General features: G+C 47.5%; 1 protein-coding gene across 1 annotated transcript in view; it reads right to left on the bottom strand.

Moving 5' to 3' along the window:
- The window catches only part of LOC116373131 (regulator of G-protein signaling 7-like), a 42,128-nt gene that overhangs the window by 25,091 nt on the left and 349 nt on the right, over nt 1–16,688 (bottom strand). The gene's annotated exons all lie outside the window — the stretch shown is intronic.

The raw sequence follows: 16,688 nt of genomic DNA on the forward strand, positions 1-16,688 counted from the left end.
GGTATAGAGCAGACCTAACTCACTCTATTAAATTAATCAAAATAGGAACATTCTACATTTGGCTAGAAATTCTAAAGGAAATGATCTCAACAGAGAAAAATGTCCTACTGTGTGCTACCAATATCCCACTACTAGAATCCCCATACTTTAATGAAGACAGCTTCTCCATCCTGGAGGGGGAAATCGATAATTTCCAGGCCCAGGGACATGTACTAGTCTGTGGCGACCTAAATGCCAGAACTGAACCAGAACCTGACACCCTCAGCACACAGGGGGACAAACACCTATCTGGAGATGACAGCATTTCCTCCCCAATATGCCCCCCTAGACACAACTATGACAACATAACTAACAAAAATGGGTCACAACTCCTACAGCTCTGTCGCACACTGGGTATGTAAATAGTCAATGGTAGGCTTCGAGAGGACTCCTACTGTAGGTACACCTATAGTTAATCTCTTGGCAGTAGTACTGTAGACTACTTTATCACCGACCTCAACCCAGAGTCTCTCAGAGCGTTCACAGTCAAACCCACTGACACCCCGATCAGACCACAGCAAAATCACAGTCTACTAGAACAGAGGAATACTCAGTCATGAGGAATCAAAGACAAAGGAAGTGAATAATATTAAGAAATGCTATAGATGGAAGGAAAGTAATGTGGAAACCTACCAAAAAACAATTAGGCAACAGTAAATTCAATCCCTTTCAGACAACTTCCTGGACAAAACATTTCTCTGTAATAGTGAAGGTATAAACTTGGCAGTTTAAAACCTAAACAGTATAATTGACCTCTCAGCTTCCCTATAAATCTTTAAAATGTCAAGCAGAAATTCTAAGAAAATGAACAGCATTGACAATTTTGATGAAGAAATTGAGAAACCTGTCAAACCAAAAACATAGAGACCCAGAAAACCTGAGTCTACGCCTTCACTATGGTGAATCACTAAAACTACAGAAATACACTACGGAAAAAAAAGGAACACGTCAGAAATCAGCTCAATGCAATTGAAGAATCCATAGAATCAAACCTCTTCTGGGAAAATTGGCAAACACTAAACAAACAACAACAGGAAGAGTTATCTATCCAAAATGGAGATGTACAGTATAAACCACTTCTCCAATCTTCTTGGCTCTATAACAAAGATGAAACAGCAAAAACATATAGCTGATCAAATACAAATCTTAGAATCAACTATTAAAGACCAGAACCCACTAGATTCTCCAATTACATTCAATGAACTACAGGACAAAATACAAACCCTCCATCCCAAAATGGCATGTGGTGTTGATGGTATCCGAAATTAAATGATAAAATATACAGACCATAAATTCCAATTGGCTAAACTTATACTCATTGACATCATCCTTAGCTCTGGCATCTTCCCCAACACTTGGAACCAAAGCATCATCACCCCAATCCACAAAAGTGGAGACAAATATGACCCCAATAACTACCGTGGGATATGCGTCAACAGCAACCTTGGGAAAATCCTCTGCGTTATCATTAACAGCAGACTCGTACATTTCCTCAGCGAAAACAATGTACTGAGAAAATGTCAAATTGGCTTTTTACCAAATTATCATACGACAGACCACGTATTCACCCTGCACACTCTTATTGACGAAGAAATAAACCAAAACAAAGGCAAAGTCTGCTATACAAACTGATGGAATGTAGTGTTGGGCCAAAAATATACAACATTATAAAACCCATGTACACAAACAAGTGTGCGGCTAAATAAAAAAAATAAAAAAAAATTTAAAAATCTTCCCACAGGGCCGTGGGGTGAGACAGGAATGCAGCTTAAGCCCCACCCTCTTCAATATATATATTGGCAAGGCACTACAACAGTCTGCAGCAGCCGGCCTCAACCTACTAGATTTGGAAGTCAAATGTCTACTGTTTGCTGATGATCTGGTCCTTCTGCCACCAACCAAGGAGGGCCTACAGCAGCACCTAGATCTTCTGCACAGATTCTGTCAGAATCAGATTCTGTCAGACTGCACAGATTCTGACAGACCTGGGCCCTGACAGACCTGGGCCCTGAGAGACCTGGGCCCTGACAGACCTGGGCCCTGACAGACCTGGGCCCTGACAGACCTGGGCCCTGACAGACAAGCATAATGGTGTTCCAAAAAAGGTCCAGTCACCAGGACCACAAATACAAATTCCATATAGACACCTTTGCCCTTGAGCACACAGAAAACTATACATACCTTGGCCTAAACATCAGCACCACAGGTAACTTCCACAAAGCTGTGAACGAGCTGAGAGACAAGGCAAGAAGAGCCTTCTATGCCATCAAATGGAACATAAAATTCAACATACAAATTAGGATCTGGCTAAAAATACTTAAATCAGTTATAGAGCCCATTGCCCTTTATGGTTGTGAGGTCTGGGGTCCGCACACCAACCAGGAATTCACAAAATGGGACAAACACCAAATTGATACTCTTCATGCAGAATTCTGCCAAAATATCCTGAGCTGTACTGGCAGGGTGGAGGTGGGGGTGGAGGGACCTGAGCTGTACTGGCAGGGTGGGGGTGGGGGTGGAGGGACCTGAGCTGTACTGGCAGGGTGGGGGTGGGGGTGGAGGGAGGAAAGGACCTGAGCTGTACTGGCAGGGTTGGGGGAGGGAGGAAGGGACCTGAGCTGTACTGGCAGGGTGGGGGTGGGGGTGGAGGGACCTGAGCTGTACTGGCAGGGTGGGGGTGGGGGTGGAGGGACCTGAGCTGTACCGGCAGGGTGGGGGTGGGGGTGGAGGAACCTGAGCTGTACTGGCAGGGTGGGGGTGGGGGTGGAGGAACCTGAGCTGTACTGGCAGGGTGGGGGTGGGGGTGGAGGGACATGAGCTGTACTGGCAGGGTGGGGGTGGGGGTGGAGGGAGGAAAGGACCTGAGCTGTACTGGCAGGGTGGAGGTGGGGGTGGAGGGACCTGAGCTGTACTGGCAGGGTGGAGGTGGGGGTGGACGGACCTGAGCTGTACTGGCAGGGTGGGGGTGGAGGTGGAGGGAGGAAAGGACCTGAGCTGTACTGGCAGGGTGCGGGTGGAGGGAGGAAAGGACCTGAGCTGTACTGGCAGGGTGGAGGTGGGGGTGGAGGGACCTGAGCTGTACTGGCAGGGTGGGGGTGGAGGGAGGGAGGGACCTGAGCTGTACTGGCAGGGTAGAGGTGGGGGTGGAGGGAGGGACCTGAGCTGTACTGGCAGGGTGGAGGTGGAGGGAGGAAGGGACCTGAGCTGTACTGGCAGGGTGGAGGTGGAGGGAGGAAGGGACCTGAGCTGTACTGGCAGGGTGGGGGTGGGGGTGGAGGGACCTGAGCTGTACTGGCAGGGTGGAGGTGGGGGTGGAGGGAGGAAGGGACCTGAGCTGCACTGGCAGGGTGGGGGTGGAGGGACCTGAGCTGTACTGGCAGGGTGGACGTTGGGGTGGAGGGAGGAAGGGACCTGAGCTGTACTGGCAGGGTGGAGGTGGGTTGGAGGGAAGAAAGGACCTGAGCTGTACTGGCAGGGTGGAGGTGGGGGTGGAGGGACCTGAGCTATACTGGCAGGGTGGAGGTGGGGGTGGAGGGACCTGAGCTGTACTGGCAGGGTGGAGGTGGGGGTGGAGGGAAGAAAGGACCTGAGCTGTACTGGCAGGGTGGAGGTGGGGGTGGAGGGAAGAAAGGACCTGAGCTGTACTGGCAGGGTGGAGGTGGGGGTGGAGGGACCTGAGCTGTACTGGCAGGGTGGAGGTGGGGGTGGAGGGAGGAAGGGACCTACCAGTACAGCTCACTTCCTAACCTCCTGCCTAATGTATGACCATATTAGAGAGACATATTTCCCTCAGATTACACAGACCCACAAAGAATTAGAAAACAAATCCAATTTTGATAAACTCCCATATCTACTGGGTGAAATACCACATTTGAAATGTCTTTATTCTTTTGGAACTTGTGTGTAATGTTTCCTGTAAAAAATATTATTTAAAAACGTTTTTTTTTCACTTCTGTTTATTATGTATTTCACTTGCTTTGCCAATAAAGACCCTTAACATGAATTTATATTGAATTTATATTGAATTGAAATTGAATTGATATTGAATTGAAATTGAATTGATATTGAATTCATATTGAATTGAAATTGAATTGATATTGAATTTATATTGAATTGAAATTGAATTGATATTGAATTGATATTGAATTGATATTGAATTGATATTGAATTGAAATTGAATTGATATTGAATTGATATTGAATTGAAATTGAATTGATATTGAATTGATATTGAATTGATATTGAATTGATATTGAATTTATATTGAATTGATATTGAATTGAAATTGAATTGAAATTGAATTGAGAGAAAGATTGTTCAGAGTCCTCATTGGTAGGAAAATGTCGTCGTACTGGATGGCCACAGTTTTGCACCGACTTTATTATTTTGTGATTATTTTGTCATTTCGTTTAATCAGCCAGCCTGTCTCCCTCCATTCAGCCAGCCTGTCTCCCTCCATTCAGCCAGCCTGTCTCCTTCCATTCAGCCAGCCTGTCTCCTTCCATTCAGCCAGCCTGTCTCCTTCCATTCAGCCAGCCTGTCTCCTTCCATTCAGCCAGCCTGTCTCCCTCCATTCAGCCAGCCTGTCTCCCTCCATTCAGCCAGCCTGTCTCCCTCCATTCAGCCAGCCTGTCTCCTTCCATTCAGCCAGCCTGTCTCCTTCCATTCAGCCAGCCTGTCTCCTTCCATTCAGCCAGCCTGTCTCCTTCCATTCAGCCAGCCTGTCTCCCTCCATTCAGCCAGCCTGTCTCCCTCCATTCAGCCAGCCTGTCTCCCTCCATTCAGCCAGCCTGTCTCCCTCCATTCAGCCAGCCTGTCTCCCTCCATTCAGCCAGCCTGTCTCCCTCCATTCACCCAGCCTGTCTCGCTCCATTCAGCCAGCCTGTCTCGCTCCATTCAGCCAGCCTGTCTCCCTCCATTCAGCCAGCCTGTCTCCATCCATTCAGCCAGCCTGTCTCCATCCATTCACCCAGCCTGTTTCCCTCCATTCACCCAGCCGGTCTCCCTCCATTCAGCCAGCATGTCTCCCTCCAATCAGCCAGCCTGTCTCGCTCCATTCAGTCAGCCTGTCTCCTTCCATTCAGCCAGCCTGTGCAGTCCTGTAGGAGAACCAGGTCAGTATTAGGGTAAAGTCCTGTAGGAGAACCAGGTCAGTATTAGGGTAAAGTCCTGTGGGGTGTTGGGAGAACCAGGTCAGAATTAGGTTAAAGTCCTGTAGGAGAACCAGGTCAGTATTAGGGTGAAGTCCTGTAGGAGAACCAGGTCAGTATTAGGGTAAAGTCCTGTGGGGTGTTGGGAGAACCAGGTCAGAATTAGGTTAAAGTCCTGTAGGAGAACCAGGTCAGTATTAGGGTGAAGTCCTGTAGGAGAACCAGGTCAGTATTAGGGTAAAGTCCTGTGGGGTGTTGGGAGAACCAGGTCAGTATTAGGGTAAAGTCCTGTGGGGTGTTGGGCGAACCAAGTCAGTATTAGGGAAAAGTCCTGTAGGAGAACCAGGTCAGTATTAGGGTAAAGTCCTGTAGGAGAACCAGGGCAGTATTAGGGTAAAGTCCTGTTGGGAGAACCAGGGCAGTATTAGGGTAAAGTCCTGTAGGAGAACCAGGTCAGTATTAGGGTAAAGTCCTATAGGAGAACCAGGTCAGTATTAGGGTAAAGTCCTGTAGGAGAACCAGGGCAGTATTAGCATAAAGTCCTGTAGGAGAACCAGGGCAGTACTAGGGTGCAGTCCTGTAGGAGAACCAGGTCAGTATTAGGGTAAAGTCCTGTAGGAGAACCAGGTCAGTATTAGGGTAAAGTCCTGTGGGGTGTTGGGAGAACCAGGTCAGAATTAGGTTAAAGTCCTGTAGGAGAACCAGGTCAGTATTAGGGTGAAGTCCTGTAGGAGAACCAGGTCAGTATTAGGGTAAAGTCCTGTGGGGTGTTGGGAGAACCAGGTCAGTATTAGGGTAAAGTCCTGTAGGAGAACCAGGTCAGTATTAGGGTAAAGTCCTGTGGGGTGTTGGGAGAACCAGGTCAGTATTAGGGTAAAGTCCTGTAGGAGAACCAGGTCAGTATTAGGGTAAAGTTCTGTAGGAGAACCAGGTCAGTATTAGGGTAAAGTCCTGTGGGGTGTTGGGAGAACCAGGTCAGTATTAGGGTGCAGTCCTGTAGGAGAACCAGGTCAGTATTAGGGTGCAGTCCTGTAGGAGAACCAGGTCAGTATTAGGGTAAAGTCCTGTAGGAGAACCAGGTCAGTATTAGGGTAAAGTCCTGTAGGAGAACCAGGTCAGTATTAGGGTAAAGTCCTGTGGGGTGTTGGGAGAACCAGGTCAGTATTAGGGTGCAGTCCTGTAGGAGAACCAGGTCAGTATTAGGGTGCAGTCCTGTAGGAGAACCAGGTCAGTATTAGGGTGCAGTCCTGTAGGAGAACCAGGTCAGTATTAGGGTAAAGTCCTGTAGGAGAACCAGGTCAGTATTAGGGTAAAGTCCTGTAGGAGAACCAGGTCAGTATTAGAGTAAAGTCCTGTAGGAGAACCAGGTCAGTATTAGGGTAAAGTCCTGTTGGGAGAACCTGGTCAGTATTAGGGTAAAGTCCTGTTGGGAGAACCAGGTCAGTATTAGGGTAAAGTCCTGTAGGAGAACCAGGTCAGTATTAGGGTAAAGTCCTGTTGGGAGAACCAGGGCAGTATTAGGGTAAAGTCATGTAGGAGAACCAGGTCAGTATTAGGGTAAAGTCCTGTTGGGAGAACCAGGGCAGTATTAGGGTAAAGTCCTGTAGGAGAACCAGGTCAGTATTAGGATAAAGTCTTGTAGGAGAACCAGGTCAGTATTAGGGTAAAGTCCTGTAGGAGAACCAGGTCAGTATTAGGGTAAAGTCCTGTAGGAGAACCAGGTCAGTATTAGGGTAAAGTCCTGTAGGAGAACCAGGTCAGTATTAGGGTAAAGTCTTGTAGGAGAACCAGGTCAGTATTTTTACATTTTAATATAGTTACATGTTTTTAATTTGACAAACACGTTCTCACAGAGGCATTAGAGGTTTACATGAATCCACTACTATGGTCCATTTCTGCCACAGAAGACATATAATTCTGTTACACCCACAAAAGACTGGTTGGAGTCAGTATCATGGCCTCAAGTAGACATCAAAGAGAAGATTAGGGGAGAGAGACAGCGCGAGAGACAGCGCGAGAGACAGCGCGAGAGACAGCGCGAGCGAGAGAGATTCTGTTGGCAGAGAATCAGAGAGAGATGAGAAACTCTGGAATGAAATGATTGATAAACAGGCTTGGTGGAGGAGAAGAGAGAGAGAGGGATGAGAGAACTGCTGCCCACCATACCTCCACATCTCTCTGCTCCAGCACCACTCTTTTCTGAAAGCTTCAAAGTACCTCACATTTGATTCACTTAAATATGAGTCTCAAACGGGTACCTGACCATGATATTCTACCACTCAGGAGACACTGGGGATTAAGCAAGCAGAACTGCATGGGGCCTGGGGAGAGGAGAGAACTCCAGCTTCAGATGAGGAGAGGAGAGAACTCCTGCTTCAGAGGAGGAGAGGAGAGAACTCCTGCTTCAGAGGAGGAGAGAACTCCAGCTTCAGAGGAGGAGAGGAGAGAACTCCTGCTTCAGAGGAGGAGAGGAGAGAACTCCAGCTTCAGAGGAGGAGAGGAGAGAACTCCAGCTTCAGAGGAGGAGAGGAGAGAACTCCTGCATCAGAGGAGGAGAGGAGAGAACTCCTGCTTCAGAGGAGGAGAGGAGAGAACTCCTGCTTAAGATGAGGAGAGAACTCCAGCTTCAGAGGAGGAGAGAACTCCTGCTTCAGAGGAGGAGAGGAGAGAACTCCTGCTTCAGAGGAGGAGAGGAGAGAACTCCTGCTTAAGATGAGGAGAGAACTCCAGCTTCAGAGGAGGAGAGGAGAGAACTCCTGCTTCAGAGGAGGAGAGGAGAGAACTCCTGCTTCAGAGGAGGAGAGGAACTCCAGCTTCAGAAGAGGAGAGGAGAGGAACTCCAGCTTCAGAAGAGGAGAGGAAACCCTCCTACAGGACTTTACTCTAATACTGACCTGGTTCTCCTACAGGACTTTACTCTAATACTGACCTGGTTCTCCTACAGGACTTTACCCTAATACTGACCTGGTTCTCCTACAGGACTTTACCCTAATACTGCCCTGGTTCTCCCAACAGGACTTTACCCTAATACTGACCTGGTTCTCCTACAGGACTTTACACTAATACTGCCCTGGTTCTCCCAACAGGACTTTACCCTAAAACTGACCTGGTTCTCCTACAGGACTTTACCCTAATACTGACCTGGATCATAGTATTCCTGTATTTAAACCCTCTGATCAAGAAGCTTCTCTAGCTTCTCCTAAAGTAAATCCACCTTCTTCCTGTGCTTCTCTGTTTCCTCTTGTGGGGCAGTACTCCAGCCTGTATGGGAGGTGGCTGGTGAACACAGTGAACCCCCAGTCTCAGGCAACAGACAGTGGCGACTGTAGCTCAACAAACAGTAGTTAACGGTAACTAATGGTAACAGCAGGGGGTGGGCTCTGTAACAGCTATAGGAACCATACAGCAGCAGGGGGTGGACTCTGTAACAGCCATAGGAACCATACAGCAGCAGGGGGTGGACTCTGTAACAGCCATAGGAACCATACAGCAGCAGGGGGTGGACCCTGTAACAGCCATAGGAACCATACAGCAGCAGGGGGTGGGCTCTGTAACAGCCATATGAACCATACAGTAGCAGGGGGTGGACTCTAACAGCCATAGGAACCATACAGCAGCAGGGGGTGGACTCTGTAACAGCCATATGAACCATACAGCAGCAGGGGGTGGACCCTGTAACAGCCATAGGAACCATACAGCAGCAGGGGGTGGACTCTGTAACAGCCATAGGAACCATACAGCAGCAGGGGGTGGACTCTGTAACAGCCATAGGATCCATACAGCAGCAGGGGGTGGACTCAGTAACAGCCATAGGAACCATACAGTAGCAGGGGGTGGACCCTGTAACAGCCATAGGAACCATACAGTAGCAGGGGGTGGACCCTGTAACAGCCATAGGAACCATACAGTAGCAGGGGGTGGACTCTAAATGCCATAGGAACCATACAGCAGCAGGGGGTGGGCTCTGTAACAGCCATAGGATCCATACAGCAGCAGGGGGTGGACTCTGACAGCCATAGGATCCATACAGTAGCAGGGGGTGGACCCTGTAACAGCCATAGGAACCATACAGTAGCAGGGGGTGGACTCTGTAACAGCCATAGGAACCATACAGAAGCAGGGGGTGGACTCTGTAACAGCCATAGGATCCATACAGTAGCAGGGGGTGGACCCTGTAACAGCCATAGGAACCATACAGAAGCAGGGGGTGGACTCTGTAACAGCCATAGGAACCATACAGAAGCAGGGGGTGGGCTCTGTAACAGCCATAGGAACCATACAGCAGCAGGGGGTGGGCTCTGTAACAGCCATAGGAACCATACAGCAGCAGGGGGTGGACTCTGTAACAGCCATAGGAACCATAGAGGGAGGAGCAGGGTATAGCCTTTAATTAGCTTGACATGGACATTAATGACAGCTGGCCTTTCTCCTCAGGATGGAAAGCACTCCTGGGAAGTCATTAACCTGAGCACTTCCTTTAACAACAAACCATCTGTTACTTTACACACTCTCTCTCTCATATAAAGATTTCATACGTCTACAGAGTCCAACCATTTAACCTAGGACTTCTCTTGTTTCATGTCGACACAACAGTGGCCCTTTCATTGATCTTTGTTCGTCATAGCAGATGTAGTCATTTGATTCTTTGGGATGTTTTCAGAGCAGATCCATGCTAAAGGTTTGGCATGACACACACCCCGTGGTCTGGAGGTCCAGACACCTGCCCTACAGCAGAGAAGCCCCTCCTACCTGCTAGCTTTTGGCAGGACTGTCCCTAGAGAAAAAGATCGTACTTAAACGTACCAACAGCTGAGGTGTTTTTTAATTTTACCTTTATTTAACCAGCCAAGTCAGTTAATAACAAATTCTTATTTTCAATGATGGCATAGGAACAGTGGGTTAACTGCCTTGTTCAGGGGCAGAACGACAGATATTTATCTTGTCAGCTCAGGGATTCGATCTTGCAACCTTAGCCAAAATACAGGGGCAGATCTTGCTGTTAAAGTTGCTCTTTTGGACAGGAGAGGAGCTCCTACCTGGTGTCTTGGAGCAGAGGTAGCCAGGTGATGAATTGGGGCCTCTGTATTTCCAGAGGCTCTCTGAGCTCATGTGACCAAATTATAAGTCCTGGCGACTAGCGAGGTGCTTAATGAAACACATCCAGAGGAGATGAATCACCGTCGTCAACGCACCGTCGTCAACGCACCGTCGCCAACGCACCGTCGTCATCGCACCGTCGTCACCGCACCGTCGTCACCGCACCGTCTTCACCGCACCGTCGTCAACGCACGTCGAAATCGTACCATCGTCATCGCACCGTCGTCAACGCACCGTCGTCATCGCACCGTCGTCAACGCACGGTCGTCATCGCACCGTCGTCAACGCACCTTCAATGCACCGTCGTCAACGCACGGTCGTCAACGCACGGTCGTCAACGCACGGTCGTCATCGCACCTTCGTCAACGCACCGTCGTCAACGCACCGTCGTCAACGCACGGTCGCCATCGCACCGTCTTCACCGCACTGTCGTCAACGCACCGTCGTCACCGCACCGTCGTCATCGCACCGTCGTCAATGCACCGTCGTCAACGCACCGTCGTCAACGCACCGTCGTCAACCGCATGTTCCGTTCAGGGAAGGTCACACAGGCTCAACGTGAGACCCGCTGGGGCATGTCACCAAATGCACACAACAGATGAGTGGGGTGGGGGCACACTGGGTAACCCTCAGCAACCCCTAGTGACAGACAGGACAAGACAGGACAAGAGAGTGAACGAATGAAACACAAATCCCCGATCTATAAAACAAGCTGCCTATGGATAAGGTAATGTTCCCCGTCTATAAAACAAGCTGCCTATGGATAAGGTAATGTTCCCCGTCTATAAAACAAGCTGACTATGGATAAGGTAATGTTCCCCGTCTATAAAACAAGCTGCCTATGGATAAGGTAATGTTCCCCGTCTATAAAACAAGCTCCCTATGGATAAGGTAATGTTCCCTGCCTATAAAACAACTGACTATGGATAAGGTAATGTTCCCTGTCTATAAAACAACCGACTATGGATAAGGTAATGTTCCCTGTCTATAAAACAAGCTGACAATGGATAAGGTAATGTTCCCCGTCTATAAAACAAGCTGACTATGGATAAGGTAATGTTCCCCATCTATAAAACAAGCTGACTATGGATAAGGTAATGTTCCCTGTCTATAAAACAAGCTGACTATGGATAAGGTAATGTTCCCCATCTATAAAACAAGCTGCCTATGGATAAGGCAATGTTCCCTGTCTATAAAACACCCTGACTATGGATAAGGTAATGTTCCCTGTCTATAAAACAAGCTGACTATGGATACGGTAATGTTCCCTGTCTATAAAACAAGCTGACTATGGATAAGGTAATGCTCCCCGATCTATAAAACAAGCTGACTATGGATAAGGTAATGTTCTCTGTCTATAAAACAAGCTGACTATGGATACGGTAATGTTCCCCGTCTATAAAACAAGCTGCCTATGGATAAGGCAATGTTCCCTGTCTAGAAAACAAGCTGACTATGGATAAGGTAATGTTCCCTGTCTATAAAACAAGCTGACTATGGATAAGGTAATGTTCCCTGTCTATAAAACAAGCTGACTATGGATTAGGTAATGTTCCCCGATCTATAAAACAAGCTGACTATGGATAAGGTAATGTTCCCCGTCTATAAAACAAGCTCCCTATGGATAAGGTAATGTTCCCCGTCTATAAAACAAGCTGACTATGGATAAGGTAATGTTCCCTGTCTATAAAACAAGCTGACTATGGATAAGGTAATGTTCCCCGATCTATAAAACAAGCTGACTATGGATAAGGTAATGTTCCCCGTCTATAAAACAAGCTGACTATGGATAAGGTAATGTTCCCCGTCTATTAAACAAGCTGACTATGGATAAGGTAATGTTCCTGTTATTGACATTGTTACGTTCCCCAGGAAGAAACATAAAAATTGTCGCTCAAATAGAAAGGGGGAATTAACACAAAGAGTCACTAACAACCCAAATGAAACAGGTGTTTGGTTTTTGGAGGGGTTCTGAAAGACACTGATGGGGGGTGTCCACTGAAAGTTGCCTAGCAACAACAACACCAATCTTAAAGACAGGAAGCAAGCCAAAAAAGGGTTGGGGCAAAACCAAAAACAGGGAAGGTCAGATACAGGATTGTCTAGAAATCAAACAGGGAGCGCCAACTAGAAGGTGTTAAACCTCCGCATCTATCAAGACAACTGGAGCCCTGGGCCAGCCGCTCTTAAATATCACCTGGGCCAGCCGCTCTTAAATATCACCTGGGCCAGCCGCTCTTAAATATCACCTGGGCCAGCCGCTCTTAAATATCACCTGGGCCAGCCGCTCTTAAATATCACCTGGGCCAGCCGCTCTTAAATATCACCTGGGCCAGTCGCTCTTACATATCACCTGGGCCAGTCGCTCTTACATATCACCTGGGCCAGTCGCTCTTACATATCACCTGGGCCAGCCGCTCTTAAATAGCACCTGGGCCAGCACAGGTGAAACACATTCCCACTAGTGAGATGGCAAACCAGCACAGGTGTAACACATACTGACTAACGAGGTGACGCCGATCGGTGAGTCCCACGTGCGAACGTCCAACTTTCCAAAACATAAAAGGAAAAACCAAAGCCTGTAACACCTTCCCCCTTAAAACAACAAATATATTCCATATTTTTGTTGAACAAGTTCGCTCACCACCAACAGAAAAATACTTCCACGTCACAACATGATCAACTTAAATACGTTGCTACTTAAACTTCCCCTAACTGACAGGTATTTAGCTACAACATCCAAGTCCGTTGGAGAGGATCAGCTTGAGAAAAGTGAAGTGTCATTACACATTACACAGTCATTTAGGGACCACAGCTAAAGATGTCTGCCTCAGGAATACAGGTCTGGTCCTAGTTATAATCACATCTAAAGATGGCTGCCTCAGGTCTGGTCCTAGTTATGACCACAGCTAAAGATGGCTGCCTCAGGTCTGGTCCTAGTTATGATCACAGTCATTTAGGGACCACAGCTAAAGATGTCTGCCTCAGGAATACAGGTCTGGTCCTAGTTATAATCACAGCTAAAGATGGCTGCCTCAGGAATACAGGTCTGGTCCTAGTTATAATCACAGCTAAAGATGGCTGCCTCAGGAATACAGGTCTGGTCCTAGTTATGACCACAGTAAAAGATGGCTGCCTCAGGAATACAGGTCTGGTCCAAGTTATGATCACAGCTAAAGATGGCTGCCTCAGGAATACAGGTCTGGTCCTAGTTATGATCACAGCTAAAGATGGCTGCCTCAGGAATACAGGTCTGGTTCTGATATAATCAGAGCTAAAGATGGCTACCTCAGGAATACAGGTCTGGTCCTAGTTATAATCACAGCTAAAGATGGCTACCACAGGAATACACGTCTGGTCCTAGTTATAATCACAGCTAAAGATGGCTGCCTCAGCTCTGGTCCTAGTTATGATCACAGCTAAAGATGGCTGCCTCAGGAATACAGTTCTGGTCCTAGTTATAATCACATCTAAAGATGGCTGCCTCAGGAATACAGGTCTGGTCCTAGTTATAATCACAGCTAAAGATGTCTGCCTCAGGAATACAGGTCTGGTTTCCCCATAGCGATGGAACTACCTTTGATCTGGGCCTGGTTTCCCCATAGCGATGGAACAACCTTTGACCTAGGCCTGGTTTCCCCATTGCGATGGAACAACCTTTGACCTGGGCCTGGTTTCCCCATAGCAATGGAACAACCTTTGATCTGGGCCTGGTTTCCCCATAGCGATGGAACAACCTTTGACCTGGGCCTGGTTTCCCCATAGCGATGAAACAACCTGGTTTCCCCATTGCGATGGAACAACCTTTGATCTGGGCCTGGTTTCCCCATAGCGATGAAACAACCTGGTTTCCCCATTGCGATGGAACAACCTTTGATCTGGGCCTGGTTTCCCCATAGCGATGGAACAACCTTTGACCTGAACCTGGTTTCCCCATTGCGATGGAACAACCTTTGACGTGGGCCTGGTTTCCCCATAGTGATGGAACAACCTTTGACGTGGGCCTGGTTTCCCCATAGTGATGGAACTTAGGAGTGTTTTAACATCTTTCCTACAACGGCCAAAGCTGCTTTTCCCAAAACACCACGCAGACAGAACGGTCACTAAGTGCCTCGTTAGAGCATAGTGTCGATACTGATGGGATCGAAGGAAAGGGCATCGCTGTTCTAGGATCAGCTTTACTCCCTTCCAATCTTACCTTAACATTCCAATTATTCCACAATACTGATGACGGACCAGCTCCTACAGAGATTATCACCTAAACGGCTGCAAATATTGAGGCGGCTTATTCTAATGCGTACCGTATAATAATGCACTCAATCACAGATTTATTTGGCACGTCATCATGCAACACTGTATATCGAGGTGTAAACTACGAATAGACGATTTGTTCAACATTATATTTATTTCAATATATCTGTATTTGGTTTTTTTTATGCAGTCATCTCGGTTTTCATTTGAAGCATATGTTTTATCCTCGGTTTGTTCAGTTGTAAAGACGTTGGGCAACTTTGTGTTCAGAGTGAACTTCGTTCCCAAGAGACAGATAAACAGCGTCATTGCTTCTACACCTGCATTGCTTGCTGGTTTGGGTTTTAGGCTGGTTTCTGTACAGCACTTTAAAAAATAAAAAATATAAACTTTTCTCCCCAATTTCATAGCATCCAATTATTAGTAGCTACTGTCTTGTCTCATCGCTTCAACTCCCGTACTCGGGAGAGATGAAGGTCGAAAGTCATGCATCCTCCGAAACACAACCCAACAAGCCACACTGCTTCTTAATCCAACCAGCCGCACCAATGTGTCTGAGGAAACACTGCACCCGGCCCGCAACAGGAGTCGCTGGTGCGCGATGAGACAAGGATATCCCTACCGGCCAAACCCTCCCTAACTCAGACGACGCTAGGCCATTTGTGCGTCGCCCCACGGGCCTCCCGGTCTCTGGTGGCACAGCTAGCGCTGCGATGCAGTGCCCTTGACCACTGTGCCACCCGGGAGGCCCTCTGTACAGCACTCTGAGATATCAGCTGATTTAAGAAGGGCTTTATAAATAAATTTGATTCTATGTTTAGCAGATCTCTTCTGTGTATAAAGTGATGCGGAAGGTCAGAAAAGCATCTGGCGCAAGTAGCTGTTCTACGAGTGGAAAGCCATCAACTTCACTAACGACGGTTTCTGGGAAACAGCTCAGAGATTTAACGATGCTCCTATGAAGATTCTAACCATTAACTAGCCTTGAGATGCTTCTGGGTACTCTGGGCCCAGACTTCTATGGGACCTGGTCAAAAGTAGTGCACTATGTAGGGAACAGACATTTGAGATGCATCTACTTCAACACCAAACCAAGGGAATTTAGAGTCTACTTCACCACCAAACCAAGGGGCATTCACAGTCTACTTCAACACCAAACCAAGGGGCATTCAGAGTCTACTTCAACACCAAACCACGGGGCATTGAGCCTACTTCAACACCAAACCAAGGGGCATTCTGAGTCCACTTCAACACCAAACCAAGGAGCATTCTGACTCTACTTCAACACCAAACCAAGGGGCATTCAGAGTCTACTTCAACACCAAACCAAAGGGCATTAAGAATCTACTTCAACACCAAACCAATGGGCATTCAGTCTACTTCAACACCAAACCAAGGGGCATTCAGTCTGTTTCAACACCAAACCAAGGGGCATTCAGTCTAATTCAACACCAAACCAAGGGGCATTCAGAGGCTACTTCAACACCAAACCAAGGGGCATTCTGAGTCTACTTCAACACCAAACCAAGGGTCAATCAGAGTACATTTCAACACCAAACCAAGGGGCATTGAGTCTACTTCAACACCAAACCAAGGGGCATTCAGAGTCTACTTCAACACCAAACCAAGGGGAATCCAGTCTACTTCACCACCAAACCAAGGGGCATTCACAGTCTACTTTAACACCAAACCAAGGGGCATTCAGAGTCTACTTCAACACCAAACCAAGGGGCATTCAGAGTCTACTTCAACACCAAACCAAGGGGCATTGAGTCTACTTCAACACCAAACCAAGGTGCATTCAGAATCTACTTCAACACCAGACCAAGGGGCGTTCAGAATCTACTTCAACACCAAACCAAGGGGCATTGAGTCTACTTCAACACCAAACCAAGGGGCGTTCAGAGTCTACTTCAACACCAAACCAAGGGGCATTCAGAGTCTACTTCAACACCAAACCAAGGGGCATTCAGAGTCTACTTCAACACCAAACCAAGGGGCATTCAGAGTCTACTTCAACACCAAACCAAGGGGCATTCAGAGTCAGAGGATGATTTAGATTCTGTTTCAACACATTGTCAAAAAGTGTTCAGGGGTTTCTTTAAAACAAAACAAAGCATTGAATGTGAACACAGAGCAGCAATAACATGCT

Source organism: Oncorhynchus kisutch, unplaced genomic scaffold, assembly GCF_002021735.2.
Source record: "Oncorhynchus kisutch isolate 150728-3 unplaced genomic scaffold, Okis_V2 scaffold4022, whole genome shotgun sequence".
Classification (NCBI taxonomy): Eukaryota; Metazoa; Chordata; class Actinopteri; order Salmoniformes; family Salmonidae; genus Oncorhynchus; species Oncorhynchus kisutch.